This window comes from Schistocerca cancellata, chromosome 7 (genome assembly GCF_023864275.1).
Source record: "Schistocerca cancellata isolate TAMUIC-IGC-003103 chromosome 7, iqSchCanc2.1, whole genome shotgun sequence".
NCBI lineage: Eukaryota > Metazoa > Arthropoda > Insecta > Orthoptera > Acrididae > Schistocerca > Schistocerca cancellata.
In genome coordinates this window covers 596999371-597011739 of record NC_064632.1, presented here as the reverse complement: position 1 = coordinate 597011739, position 12369 = coordinate 596999371, and the positions used below count along the sequence as shown (strand labels likewise).

The 12369-nt window shown below is 48.7% G+C and overlaps 1 protein-coding gene across 1 annotated transcript in view; it reads right to left on the bottom strand.

Moving 5' to 3' along the window:
* Window positions 1-12369, bottom strand: part of LOC126092114 (titin-like) — a 511816-nt gene that overhangs the window by 453199 nt on the left and 46248 nt on the right. The window lies entirely within an intron of this gene.

Here is a 12369-nt window from a genome sequence, read left to right as displayed (position 1 = left end):
GGATAGTCGTCTTCGGTTCATTGGTAGAATTTTGGGAAGATGTGGTTCATCTGTAAAGGAGACCGCTTATAAAACAGTAATACGACCTATTCTTGAGTACTGCTCGAGCGTTTGGGATCGTTATCAGGTCGGATTGAGCGAGGACATAGAAGCAATTCAGAGCCGGTCTGCTAGATTTGTTACTAATAGGTTTGATCATCACGTGAGTGTTACGGAAATGCTTCAGGAACTCGGGTGGGAGTCTCTGGAGGAAACGAGGCGTTCTTTTCGTGAATCGTTACTGAGGAACTGTAGAGAACCAGCATTTGAGGCTGACTGCAGTACAATTTTACTGCCGCCATCTTACATTTCGCGGAATGACCACAAAGATAAGATAAGAGAGGTTAGGGGTCGTACAGAGGCGTATAGGCAGTCATTTTTCCCTCGTTCTGTTTGGGAGTGGAACAGGGAGAGAAGGTGCTAGTTGTGGTACGAGGTACACTTCGCCACGCACCGTATGGTGGATTGCGGAATATGTATGTAGATGTAGACTGTCTTAATATATATATATATATATATATATATATATATATATATATATATATAGAGAGAGAGAGAGAGAGAGAGAGAGAGAGAGAGAGAGAGAGGATGTTTACAGCCTTAGACAGTGATGTAGGTGAAGTCGAGACGAGCAAATTTGTAGTTTTATACGAGACAGTTCTAGTCAAGAAACAGTTATTTTGGCTCAAATTGTCCCTGAATTAAAAAAAAAAGAAAACCTTGTTCTTGTGCTTAAAAGTTAATGCTTGAGCAAATTTTGTATCAAAATATTTTAAATCATAACAGCATAAAATTAACAATTAAATCGTTTTGTTTGTCTGTCCTATTTGCAAGAACTACTGTCTTATAAGTATAATATAATTAGTTTTCAAAGACACAGAGGAATTAAAGACATTGGCTACCAGTGGAAATTGATTTATACCACTGGCGCAAGATGAAAATCTGAGCCAGATCACAATTCAAACTTAGGCCTTCTGCTTACTTTTATTTTGTACTTTTTGTTGTTTTTTTACTTTTTTGATGCCCAAGACCTCTTCCACTTCAGGCGTTGGCACATAACACTCCTGCTACCTCAAAGAACCTATCTAATCTACAAACAAAAACAATATCTAGTGCTACCGCCGCTTTCACCCTAACCTAACTAGGACAGATGTTTGCGTCTGCTTCAAACTCCGCCCACGAACAGCTTTGGTTGTTTTTTTTTTTAACAGATAAAACAGAGGGTACGATATTTTTGTTATCTTTCATTTATTTTCTATTTTTGTTTAAGCTTCTTCTAGGGCTGTCCACAGCAGCCAGGCGGCGGGATGTCCTAGTCGTCTTCTCGTTCAGCGAGAGTGCAACACCCTATAATTATCGTTGATATCTCTCATCAGTCCATCCTGTGCTATATCTTCAATCTCTTCTCACTCTCGTTACAATCCAGTACTCTGGAGGGTGCGTAAACAACGACCCCAAGTAATTCGCAAAGAGCGAACCATACGACGCGTTGCGTGATAAAACCGTGTAGTTGCTCGTTAAATAGTAGAAAAAAATCTAAGAACTCTGCAAAGCCCTCCCTAAAAGAGTATGACAACGCCACGGCTTTGACGCACACCGCGGCGCCTTGACGAGTGGCAGGACAGCAAGTAACTTCGGGATGGATCAGCTCGGTGGGCTCTACGGAGTGAGGCGTCCGTAGCAGCAACAATGCCAACACGGGCCATGTGAGGAGCCAGCAGTCGGCAGTCGTACCACACACGAAACGATGCATGACCGTGTCGACAGCGGCTCATCTGGGGCAGACACGGCGCCTTGCAAGATGTGTAGTGTATAAATATCGTCGGGTGGGAAATTTTCCAGTCGTTTGCACGTACCACAGCGCACTCACCGGGGTGGGAAGGAAAGGCGAGTGCATGTGTGTATGTTACCCCATACCCTGCTGCAGCCAATCGCCCGATGTCGATGTTCAATCACGTAAGCAGGCAGTGTCCGCTGAAAGCAGTGACGGGAGCCCAAGGAACTCATGTAGTCCGTAGAACTTCTTAACACATAACTCGTGTCGACTGTGTAAGTGCGGATGTGACACAGCGGTGGCGCGATGTGTCCGAGAAGAACACCTGCCCGGAGGGACGGGGGCGCCACCTCCTGGATCGGTGTACCAGTGCGCGTGTGCTTGTCCAAAGCACGTAGGCGATGCATCGTCCGCAAATGAGAGCGCGTGCCCTATTTTGCACGTTTATCATTCGAGTGCCGTCTGCGTGTGTGGGCAACGTCAGTGACTCGTAACGGGTCTCGAATAGTCTCGGATACCCTACCGTCGCTGCCGAAATGACCAAAGGCCACCTGTAACTTAGCATCCACCGTAAGACGCGCATTGCGGAGGCGAATGCCCCGCAAACACTGACGTGGACCCTGAAGTGGAGGCTCGAGAGCGACGGCGAGGAGAGGGGCCGACAGCCAGCACCCTTGTCAGACTGAGCTGCCAACAGTGAACTGCGGGGCACTGGAAGGGGCCACGCGGCCGAGACAGGGAACCGCACCAGCCGGTACTGGGGACAGACACGTCGTCTCTAAGTAAGCCTGCTCAACTCGGTTAAACGCGTGGTCTGGGTCAGCAGCCACGGGGCCGCCTTCTAAGCCACATGCCGACATTAGCGCCACGACATGTGTATAAGAGTTTAACGCCATATGTAGATATATTAGTGCCACCTCCCAGACATGCTTGGTCGACGTGAGTGGTATCTATGACAGTAGCGAGGAGGCGAGCACGAAGTATGCATGCGAGCAGCTTGCAGTCGGAACTGACTGATGTCAACAGGCGGAAGCCTTGCAGTCTACACCCCCTTGTTTGGTTTTATCACGGGGTTTACCACACCCTCCCAAAATTCGCGATGGGGGGGGGGGGGGGGGCGCGAAATTTTGGATCCAGGATTTCGGAGTACATCTGTCGCCGAACGTTCCCCATCGGGTCAGAGAAAGTGCCATAATATTCAATTGGAAGACCATCAAGTCCAGGGGCCATGCCCATTTCTTCCATTGTGACGGCCTCCAAGAATGTGTCGTCTGACAGAGAGTGCGGTAATAACCTGTGAGGACACGGGAGGTTGGGGTGTTTGTCTCTTAATGTTGTCCGTCCGCCGCAACAACTGCAGTGATAAGTCGCCTGTTACGATGTCTCCATTCTCTGACGACGTGATGAAGAGAAGCACGAACCTCTGGAATGGAATCTCGCAGTCTCGATCGAACCCGCGTGCCTCCCAATCTGGTAGCCGCGATCTGCAGGAGCTGTGTCTGTGTCCGGAGGTTAGCCGTTCGGCGCTGTGGCGGAGGTTACTGCGACGCTACTTCCTGCAAGACTTTGTAGTAAAACTCAGAGGTCTATCGTTGCCAAAGCGCCCTGCCTGTACATCCACCACGAACGTGCCGCAGATAGCTGGTTTGGTGCAGTGGATCCACCACCTTTCCGCGGAATCGTAGGTACGACGTCCTCGTTCGCATTTGTTACACCTATCAGTAACGGCTAGAGGGCAAGCCTCTTCCTGGAGAATGTCGACATTAAGAGTCCACTGTCCTCTAGTACGGCTCATCTGTCGTAGTGGCAGGGTCAGGGGCAGGCGACGGCCTGACGCTCAGTGAATGCCGTGGGCCACAGCTCGGCACTGACACTCGCTGCCCAAAGACCTATGAAAACGTAAATCCTGCCGAACGTGCTGGCCGAGTGGCTGGCGATGTGTGTATGTCCGCGTGTAACGAGTTCCGTAGTCATAGCACCCACCACTAGGTGCTCTGTAGCGCGTTGAAACATTGGAGATACCTCAGTAGACTAATAGACTGTTTGCTCTCGACTCTCGACACGTCAGTAGTTGTACTGACGTAACGGAGGTATCCGTAGACATCCAGGAGCAGAAGCACCATATCAATGTCCGCCACCCGAATCACGTCCTTCAACAGCCGGGTTTTGATCGTCGAACTAATATCGTTGACATTGACTGTACCTATCCATATACGTGGGAAATTGGATAGTACGATGACGTATCCTGCAATCGTTTGAGCCAGTAAGCGCCTCATCGCCCTTCTCTGACCATCCCTGCCACCTGCTCCACACGTATATTACTTACTGACCGCCAGAGACAAGGCGTGTGCCGACGATCCGCCGGCCGCGGGCGTCAGGTGGTCGCTCGGGTCTGACATCATTGTTCCCGTCTCCTTGTCGGACGCCGAGTCGCCAGGCTGGACGTGTGGTACGTTAGGAGCCGCAAAATCGCCATGAGGCTCGTCAGTGGGTCGGGCGCCGTCAAGCCGTGTGTGTCCTCTGGCAGACGTTGCCAGCAGCGAAAGTGAACCGTGGGTATGGGGTCCACAGAGGGGTTGTCCCCAAGAGCGTGAAACGTGTCACCGTCTCGCGAAGCGTTTCTTGCGCATACCCTCCTCTCCTTTCGCCGTTTGGGTGACTTGTGTTTGCGGAAACCCGTGTCTGCATCCTGTGGATCACTACGAAAAGAACATCTACATCTACATACATATTCCGCAATCCACCATACGGTGCGTGGCGGAGGGTACCTCGTACCACAACTATCATCTTCTCTCCCTGTTCCACTCCCAAACAGAACGAGGGAAAAATGACTGCCTATATGCCTCCGTACGAGCACTAATCTCTCTTATCTTATGTTTGTGGTGTTCCCGCGAAATGTAAATTGGCGGCAGTAAAATTGTACTGCAGTCAGCCTCAAATGCTGGTTCTCTAAATTTCCTCAGTAGCGATTCACGAAAAGAACCCCTCCATTCCTGTAGAGACTCCCACCCGAGTTCCTGAAGCATTTCCGTAACACTCGTGTGATGATCAAACCTACCAGTAACAAATCTAGCAGCCCACCTTTGAATTGCTTCTGTGTCCTCCCTCGATCCGAACTGATAGCGATCCCAAACGCTGGAGCAGTACTCAAGAATAGGTCGTATTAGTGTTTCATAAGCGGTCTCCTTTACAGATGATCATATCTTCCCAAAATTCTACCAATGAACCGAAGACGACTATCCGCCTTCCTCACAACTGCCATTACATGCTTGTCCCGCTTCATATCGCTCTGCAATGTTACGCCCAAATATTTAATCGACGTGACTGCGTCAAGCGCTACATTACTAATGGAGTATTCAAACATTACAGGATTCTTTTTCCTATTCATCTGCATTAATTTACATTTATCTATATTTAGGGTTAGCTACCATTCTTTCCACCAATCACAGATCCTGTCCAAGTCATCTCGTATCCTCCTACAGTCACTCAACGACGGCAGCTTCCCGTACAGCAAAGCATCATCAGCAAACAACCGCACATTGCTATCCACCCTATCCAAAAGATCATTTATGTAGATAGAAAACAGCTGACCTACCGCAATTCCCTGGGGCACTCCAGATGATATCTTCACCTCCGATGAACACTCAACATCGAGGACAACGTACTGGGTTCTATTACTCAAGAAGTCTTGGAGCCACTCACATATTTGCGAACCAATCACATATGTTCGTGCCTTAGTTATAAGTCTGCAGTGGGGCACCGAGTCAAACGCTTTCTGGAAGTCAAGGAATATAGCATCCGGAAGATACCCTTCATCCATGGTTCGCAAGAAAGTAGACTCCCCTCGCGTCTCCGTGTCCGAGCTCGAATCGCTCTTCAGGTGCGCTCCTTCCCCACACGGCTGGAGTGCCGTCGTGGTCGCTGCTGGCGAGCACGTCAGCGGCTCCGATGCAGGCCGCGGAAACCGGGCCCGCGGCCGCAGGGGTCGCTAACTCGAGGGGAACAACGTCCGCGTCCGTCGCCGCCCTCGCTGCCTCAGTATAGGTAGCAAACAGGCAGTGTCGTCGGTTGCGACGTAGGCGTCGTACCAGCTCCAATTATGTGGTCGAGGTACCCGTACAAGGCGCCTCTGCACGCAGTCAGAGCGAACGTGCCCTTCCTGCCCGCACCCCGAACAAGTCCGCTGTTGACAGTCGTAAATGACGATCGCTCGACAGCCTGCAACGGTCACTTACGACTGGCTGTGTCTGCACAGTTCTATTCGCACCTGATACAGTCCGTTCAGAACAGGATACGTCCCGAGCATGGGCCACTTAGTACTTCCCCGGTAGGCCGCAGCGAGTCCACGAGGAGCGTGGCAGGAACTTCAAAGGGCAGCGTGAAGATCCGTACGTTCCGAACTCCGAGTCCTGCACGGTCGACAGTCACTTCTCTCACGTTGCCGTCCGAGTGGCGGGAACGATGTCGGTCTGTGGAACGGCGAGTATGCTTATGGCACGCTGCTTCGTCGACAAATTTCACGTAAACTGTGTCCAGAAAATCGAAAGCTGTAATTCGAGCAGTTCCTGTCGAGCCAGATCGCTGGTCGATCATCAGCGATCGGCTTGTTATCTTTCGCGCGTCCCCGGGGATGAAGATCTTTGCGTTTTCGGCTGCGGCGCGCGGGACGGCGAGAGACAGTCGGTTTGGGGCGGCCGGTGGGACTGGCGGAGTTGTGGCTCGGGCGTGAGCTCACGTGTGATGTCTGTTACGCTGGGGCTGTTTGCTAATCGTGAAACTCCTGCGACGGTTACTGGTTGCCTGGAAGGCATTTCGTATAAACTGTGCCAAGCCTCGCAGTGAGAGGGGAGTCCGGAATTGGCGTTGACCTAGATGTTTGTACTCATTGAGGTGCCTGTGTGAGAAGCACGGCGTGGGCCTGTCGGTTGCTTCGTCCTTCTGGCAGCCACCGCAAGCGGATGTTCGGCCGGAATGTCTACAGTTTGTGGTGAGCATAGTGTAGGATGTGCTCCCAGCCTGACTCTTAGCCTGTGTTATTTGTGGTTGCCGACCGCTTGTCTGTTACTGCTTCCGGGTGTCCTGTAAGATGTGACAGCAAAACTGTGTTTTTGTGGCATTCTGTGTTTCAGGCTCAACCTCCGCCTAGAAAGGGGAAAGATTTGTATTGGACATCGTTTGGAACTCCTTAATGCTCAAATTTAAACAGATAAAAGTGCCTGTTTTTTTGGGACACTGCAGTTCAAACAGGAGTGGCGTAATGTTAATGAGCATTTGTTATTCGTCAAATGAAGTGTATTTAATGTCTTGCTGTTTTCTGGGGCACGCAGCTGTGTTAGTGACCTCATTTTGAAGTGTTCTGTCGGGTGAATGACTGCTCCCCGCTTCAGTGTATTCTTTTGAGTAGTATTGTAAGGTTTATGGATATTTGTCAGTGGGGTGTATTGATTCAATTTTTGTTTTTCTCTTTCTTTTGAATTACGCTGAATTGTTTACTTTATCTGGTTATTGGCTTAACTCGCGCTTCACGCATTAATCAGCTGATATTGCAATTGTTTTTTTTTATTCCTGTTGAATGTCAGACAGATTTAAATATAACTTCATATATGTTATTTGAAATAAATGTTTTGGATTCACCTTAATGAATTATGTGCAATCGAAGTAAGGGACCCAGTCCTTCAGTAGTGCTTAACGGTGGCGCGTGGTTCGGGTTGTGAGCCCCGTGCTCGGATCACCTGTCGACCGACGTGCTTCACGCACGACACGATCTGCTTCGTGCACCTTAGGTCGTGTGCACTGGGCACGGACCGCTGAGCCGGCCGGGGTGGCCGAGCGGTTCTAGGCGCTTCAGTCTGGAACCGCATGACCGCTACGGTCGCATGTTCGAATCCTGCCTCGGGCATGGATGTGTGTGATGTCCTTAGGTTAGTTAGGTTTAAGTAGTCCTAAGTTCTAGGCGACTGATGACCTCAGAAGTTGAGTCCCATAGTGGTCAAAGCTACGGACCGCTAATTTTATCGTCGTCTTTCTACCCGAAAGCGCCATCGCCGTCCGATGTTACTTATTTACACTAGAGTACTCATTACCTTCACGGGATAGTTTAAGTGACTAATGTTAGTGAAATATCCAACTAGGCTGTTGGTATGACAGAGTGAGAGGATACTGAATACCTTGCAATGAGCGAGCGATGTTTCTCTGGTGGCTCTCGTAGGCCAGTTTGACGTTATCTCCCGGTACTGCTTATCGCAAGCGTCCCGTAGTTAACTGTTCGTTTCGACTTCCCGTATACCACTGTGGTACAATGTAAACGCTTATCTATTACTCCCTTCACTTAATAATCAACAGCACCATTTCATAGGGATTCAGGTATTAGCGCTTTCTTTCTTCTTTTTTTCCCCCGGAATGGACTCTACTCGTTTATGGGTCCAGTACAGTTATTCTCATTGGGACAATATAACTATTACGTAGAACACACTGATGACTTGTAGAATCCATCCGACTACTCGTCAAGATGAAAGCACATTATCGAGATATATGATGGAATTTAAGACATTCGTATTCGAAATGAAAGGATAGCAACAAAAATATCCCGCGCTTTCAGTTTTTCACATTTCACAGACCATTGAAGTGTAGAAAGAAAGTTCTTCGGTAAAGTTCTGTTGTAGTTGTTAAGACAAGGCCAACAGGTATTTCCCAGTGTGGTGGTAGAAGAAACGAAGGTGTTAGGAATATAATGGCGGCTTTCGGGTGTTGACCTGAATACAGGTCTCCCTGTCTCCTGCACACGCTTCAATGAAACTAGGTGCACTACACAGATCAAAATTATCAGAAGACCTCATAGCAATATCTATCGTTGTTTTACGATAACTATTACAACAGTTATGAATGTTACTGATTTCAAGAATTGTATTGAGCCGTGCAAGGCTCGTGTTCATGCCAATTGAGCCGTGGTAAAAACTGCTGTTTTGTAGAACGCGCTGCAGTGCGCAGTGTGAAGCAGTCACCCTCCGTTTTTGGCGGTGGCGCCGCTGTGGCAATCGCAGCTTTGGTGTCTCCCTCTGCTGGGAAAGGGGAAAGGTTGCCTGTTCACGTGCATTTAAGGGGCGTTATGAGCCCGCCAGTGAGTCAGTCTGGGCTCAGTTGGTCAGTCTGGAGTCAGTCTGGGTCAGTCTCTCGTCCTCAGCTTGCTAGTGTGTCTCTCGTCCACTTTTGTGAGGCAGTTAGTGTCTGTCTGTCGTCCGGAGTGCTAGTATGTCTTTCGTTCGGATCAATCTTTAAAGCCGGATAAATGAAAGTCTTTCCACTCCGCCAGTAAGAGAACTCAGCGAGTGGTTGCCCGGTTGGAGCTTAGTTCCTGCATCTGAGTCTGCGCGTCAGGCCGCCAGTCTGCTCGAGTTGTTCAGGCAATGGTCATTGGCGGTTGGATCGATCGGTTGTTCGGTCGCGCACTGAGACACAAGATGACTTGTCCGTCTTGAGGGTCGGCGCGTGTGAGGTCGCCACGTCAGTCCAGTGGGCCGCGCCGTGTAGCGAGGGGTAGTGGCTTCGCGGTCGACACGAGAGCAACAGGAGTCAACCCACGACATCGTTCTGGCGGTGCGAGCTGCGACGCCGTGAGACGGGAGATCGGCGCGCCTTCCTGCGTCCGTTGAAGCGGCTGGAAGCGGACAGTTCGGGGGAGCGATTTGGGGGTGCTGCGCCAGGTCTTCTCCAGAAATCGTAGTTTATTAGAAGTGATTGGTGATATGTTGATTCATTTACTTGTTAAATTCTACTTGTTTTCCTGGTGAGGTCACCAGCCGCTTTGTTTTGGGGTCGTCCCACCAATCTTCTCCGTTTGCCCACCAGCGGGAAGGTGGTTATTTCTGAATTGGGTGGTCCGTTTTTCCCTTGTGGAGTAGGGGCGGGTTAGAGCAACCTGCGGTTCGGGTTGTTCGGTAATCTCCCTATCAATCTGCCGTACGTTAGTAGCTGCCTCTGTCATGTTTGTCGGATTCGGTGTGTTAACGAATTCATTGCTTGGAGTGTAACGGCCTAATTCCTGAAATATGTTTTTATCTTGCCTATCGTCTTGAGAGGAGGTATATGTGTACTGTAGAGCATGTTAACTCGTTTGGTCAACCTTGTATAATTTTATGTAAGATTGCATTTCATGGGCCTTTATTTAAGTGGTCATTTTACTATATAAAGTTGCAACCCTTCCACCGTGACTTTTCTTAGAAGTTAAAATCAAGTTGCACCTTCAGTGGCAAAGTTGATATTTTAATTTTAGTGTTTGTACCATTTCCATCCCTCCTACGGGGTGCATAGTTTGTGTGCTTGTGTGGACTGTTAAAATTTTTAGTTTAAAGTAATCTGGTGTGTTGCAGATTTGCACCAGTGTAGTCGTTCAGAGGTTGTTGTAAGCGGTCGTGACTACCGCTGTGTCAAAAGGGAGCTGCAAGGTTCTCAGCCCGAAAGCTCATACACTCAAAATTTTGTTTCTTCTGCCTCTGAATAAATTGTAATCTGATATTTAGAGTGTGCTTTCTGATTATAATTTTAAATCTGTTTCTTTTTAAAAAAACGCTTTTAGGAATAAAATTTCCATATGTTAAAAGCAGTTTGACTATGATTCTATCAGTTACTCCCTGGCAACTACTTCCATGCTCACATAGTGTGATTATATGTGTTAATGAATCGCTAGTAAATAAAATAAAATTTTAAGAATATTCTTTGAAGATAAATCACGGTTCACCATTTACTGTTTCTCATCTTATATTATGATGCTGCCGCCTCGTTTTCTTATTCAATTTCCTGGCGTCACTGATTTCCTGCCTTACTTGCCCGTGAGCGGCAGCAGCAGCGCGTATCGATAAGTGCACTGTCGTACCATCTCTGGAGCGACCGATGGTGTTTCCGGGTCGTCGTGTGTCTGGCAGTGAGTTCGGGACGCAGCAGCGGTGAGGCGCCGACAGCCAGTGCCCGCCGACCGCTGGCGACACACACCAACTGTCCGGCGGAGGGAGACTGGAGCGGGACGACCGTTGGTTGGTCGCTCGGTTGCTCGTCTCATCGGCCGAAGTATACTTGGTCCTTTCACTGTTTCCGGGCCTGGGCAGTTGGTCGGTTGGCTTGGAGCAGCGAGGAAATCTCCGCGGCGCAGAGTTTGGGCGGGCCCGCTGTTGGGCCCTATGTGGTGTCGGAGTGTGTGGTGCTGTCCCCATTGCTACGAGGTCTGTGGCTCACCGATGGTGGACACGAAAGTTGAGTTTTGACTTAATCTACCAGCAATTCACGACTGTTCACATTGTGTCGTTTGGAGTTCGTTGTCGGCTGTTGAGATATTCCCGCGAGCAACAACGTGTGTTTTCAAGTTGGCAAATTTTAGCCACCCTTCGGTGGAGTTTAACTGTACTCGGTTATTTGAACTGAAGTGCACCAGCGGAATCTTCTGCCTTGTGGCCGTTAACGTTCCGGTTACCTGCCCTGGCCGTTGACGTAAATTCAGGCAGTGTATTTTTCTCATCGTGTTGTCGCTGTCCAGCACGGTGTGTAGTTTGACACCTCCATGTATAAATGGTTTTGGGCGCCAATACCTTCTACGTTGTTCCATTCAACTCCCTCTTGTGTTCTGGTCGGGTGAAGCGGAGGTTGTCTTGTCGGTGGGTCCGTTGACTGTCTGTCGGTTGGGTTGTCGTCGGATCGACAACGTTTCGGCCGACTGCCTGTATCACCGAAGCGAGCGTTAGTGTTTGAATTCCAGGCCGACCCTCCGAACTTCTCAGCGCCCTTGGGTGTACCGCCTTTTCTTGTTTGTTTTTGTTGTTTGTACTTGTATGGCTTCTAGCTGATTTTTAGATTAAGGTTGTTTCGCTCTTAAGCTGTCAGATGGTTTGGGCCTTCAGCCTAATTTAGGAACTGTCTTATGTGAAGCCTTTGGCATTTTTAAAATTAATGTTATCGAGACTTAAGTGTTGGGCCTTCAGCCGATTTTGAATTTAAGTTGTTTGCTCTTCAAGTGTCAGATTCTTTGGGCCTTCAGCTTAATTAAGGAACTGTTTTTAAGAAAAGGCTTTGGCTTTTAAATTTCTGATTTTGGTTGAGCTTCAAGTTATTGGCTTTCAGCCGTTTTTAAATTAAAGTGGTCTTGTCCCTAAGGCCGGTATTACACTATCAAATTTCTTTGTCGCATATCTTTGTCAAAAATCCTTGTCAAAGATATTTGATGGTGTAATAGGAAGCTTTGTCAAATGTCATCCAATATTTGATCAAATCTAGGGCCTCGCCGTAGATTTGACCAAAGAAGTCGCTTGTCTTCTCTTCACTGTAATGTGACATGTTACCAGATGGAGCGCTAGCATGGCTGCAGCGTTCTGTCGTCTGTAGTGTTTCTATAAACATTTCCGGTAAATATAATTGGTGTGTGCCGACAACTACAAAATTAATAGAGATGTATGAAGCTTAACAACGTGAGGCACCCTGAATACAAAAATAGATTAAGAAGATTGGAGACCTGACCTGACCTAACCTAATCTAAACTGACCTAACCTAACCCTCTCCTGTAGCAAGGAATCGGA